We start from the raw sequence: 3,338 nt of genomic DNA, 5'->3' as shown, positions 1-3,338 counted from the left end.
TGGATGGATGGATGGATGGATCGGTGGATGGATGAGAGGGATGAATATAGGGGAATGATGGATGGAGGGATGGATGGAGGGAGGGAGGGAAGGGATGGATGGATGGAGGATGAATATAGGGCTGGCTGGCTGGATGGATGGATGGATGGATGGACGGATGGATGGGTGGGTGATGGCTGGCTGGCTGGCTGGATGGATGGATAGGTGGATACATGGAGGGGAGGGATGCATGGATGGAGGGATGAAGATAGGGAATGGATGGATGGATGGATGGATAGATGGATAGACAAATGGACAGTGGATGGATGAATGGATGGGTGGATGAATGGAGGGATGAATATAGAGGATGGATGGATGCATCATGGATGCACGGATGAATGGATGGTTGAATGGGTGGGTGGGTGGTTGATGGATGGATGGACGGATAGATGGATGGATGGATAGATGGATGGATGGATGAATGGATGCAGGGGAGGGATGAATGGAAGGATGGATGGGTAGGTGACGGATGGATGGATACACTGAGAGACAAATAATACATACATAATAGATAGGGAATTGATAGGCAGGTAGAATATGCAATAGACTATAGACATAAACAGATATAAATAGGATACATATAAACACAGAATCCATCCCATGCAGACACAGAATCACAAAGCTTACTACGTACATAACAAATTAACATGGACATAATTACGGTGACGTTGCCATCTGCCCATAAAGAGCAGCGCCGATGACCACAACATTGTGCATGAGACATCGTCCTTCCTGCGTGCTGTACAGTCACCAGGTCCTTTCTGGGAAAACCCAGCCATGAGCTTCTTAGGAAAAACGTCCCCCCACCCCAAACCTCTGAGATGAAACGCACTTCAGAGACAGGTGCAGAGGCCACAGGGCTCCATCATCCTAACCGAGAATGCGACGGCCCACATCCCCAAGGAAGCTGCTCCTGAGGAATGTGCCCCCCCCCCATCTGCTGTCGGTCCCCTGCGAAATGCACGCCTTGTCTCCTGTCACTGGGAGAATGCAGCATGTCGGGGACAATGGAGAAGCCACTGGATGCAGGAGGTGGGACGGACCTTGTCTGTGGCCGGAGGTCTGAGAGCTGAGCAGAGAGTCTGAGAATGTGCCCAGAGAAAGGAATGTGGACAGCATGAACAGAGGGGCCGCACGGAGACCCCCCAGCCTTGCAGAAACAGCCTACGGGGCCCTGACATGCACCAGCACCCGAAGAACCCAGGGACGAGGAAGGCTGGGAGTCACTGGTCCAGGAGGGACCCTGGGTCTATGTGTCTGGCAAGCAGGGAATGTCTACACGGCAGCTGCAGGCTGTGTCTTGGGAACCGAGTTCTGGGCACAGGATTGTCTCAAACGGCCGAGGTGCCTGTGTGCTAAGAGCATGGGGCCGGTGTGCATCCCTCGGGACCCAGCAGAGGACAGGAGGCTTCACGAGGACTGTTGCAGCAGCCCAAGGAAACGTGACCTTCCACCTGCACGGACAGAGAAAGGAAGCCGCCAATGGTCAGAAAAACGTGGCCAAGGGGGCCACCCTGGCGAAGCTGAGTGAGGCCACAAGCCGCAGCCCTGAGCTCTGAAATGTCACAACAACAGCTCGGCCACATTGCAGGGCCTCACTTCACAGACACCGGGAGGGGCTGCCTTGAGGATCAGGTGCGCAACGGCATGAGGGAACCCAAGAATGACTTGGCCAGGAAGACACAGAAACACTGCAGACCCAGACGGATGGATGGATGGATGGATGGATGGATGGATGGATGGATGGATGGATACATGGCTGGCTGGCTGGCTGGCTGGATACATGCCTGCATGGGTGGATGGATGGATGGACACACTTGGACCTGACCACAGATAAGCAGTCTTGCACATCATCACCACACAAGGGAGAAAAGCTTCCCTGTGCCTTGACCCCAGCAGAGGACGCACAGGTGGTGAGCTCTGGGGGCCCAGCATCGAGGACGAGCCCACTGCAGCCCTCGGGCAAAGGGTGGGCAGCCCATTCCTTGTTAGACCCCTGTCCCTGCCCAGCACGAGCACAGTAAGGATGGTGTCTGTGTTCATACGTGGCTGTTACGTTTGCAAGCAGTACTAACCCAGTCAGGAGGGCCAGACTGTTTCACACAAGAGACGCACAATGGATGGGAGACTTGCGCACACCATCTGTGCACACACAGGGTCACAGGTGCACAGGGTTCACTCTGGCTCCTTTTCTCAGCCTTCTTGGGGCTGTTATAAAACAGAGTTAAAATGACGCCCTCCTGCAGAAGACGAACAAGGAAAAAGAGAAAAGTGAAGAGAAAAGAAAAGAAAAAGGAAAGGAAAGGAAAAGAAACAAAAAGAAAAAGAAAAAAAAAAGAACCAAAGATTAAAAAAAAAAACAAAAAAAACAAAACCCAGGTCAGACTTAGGGCTTTAGAAGATGTGAGCATAAACCCAGATGTGCTGTGTAGACCCAGACAAGAGAGTGCAGATAGGCTGGGGGCTGTGTGCGCATAAGCAGTGCTCACAGACCCCCACAGTGCCCACCGGGGACACACAGAGGCAGATGTGCATCCCAGGGAACACGATGCAGCGGGCAGGTTCACAAGACTAAAAAGGGGCCTCAACTCAATACGTGTGTGTGCAAAAAAAATTTTTTTGTTGTTGTCTGTCGCTTGGGTGGCTCAGTTGGTAAAGCAACCAACTTCGGCTCAGGTCATGATCTCACAGTTCACAAATTCGAGCCCCAGGACGGGCTCTGTGCTGACAGCTCAGAGACTGGAGCCTGCTTTGGACTCTGTGTCTCCCTCTCTGTTTGCCCCTCGTCTGCTCATGCTCTGTGTGTCTCTCTCTCTCAAAAATAAACAAAACCATTTGCCTCCTAAGCCAACCCAGTGAAGGAAAAGGCAAATGCCTGCTCCTCCTGGCATCACGTCACCAGGGGCGGCTTTATTCACACACATAATTGGGATGCACAAATATCCAGAGGGGACCACACCTTCTCTCATCTCCAAGGACCTCAGAACAAAGCACAGTGAACTCATTCTTCGAGGGCCAGAAAATCCCTTAAACAAACCAACCAACGCCTCCCTTGTGGTTCGACTGCTTCTTTCGTGATGAACACACATCAGACAAATTCATTAGCAGCTCATTTGTTTCTCCGGTTTATTCAACAAGAGTCAAATTCCAAAGCGTTAAATAAGAAAAAGGAAAGAAAGAAATCCCGTGGGGAAGGCTCACAGTCAGTTGTTGGCGTCAAGATACAAGCCTGGGCCTGTAGACACTGGGGGGGGGGGGGGGGGCCCTCACGGTGCCGAGTTTAAAAGACAGAACGGAAG

Source organism: Herpailurus yagouaroundi, unplaced genomic scaffold, assembly GCF_014898765.1.
Source record: "Herpailurus yagouaroundi ecotype Mexico unplaced genomic scaffold, PumYag 248, whole genome shotgun sequence".
Taxonomy (NCBI): domain Eukaryota; kingdom Metazoa; phylum Chordata; class Mammalia; order Carnivora; family Felidae; genus Herpailurus; species Herpailurus yagouaroundi.
This window is presented reverse-complemented; position numbering follows the sequence as displayed.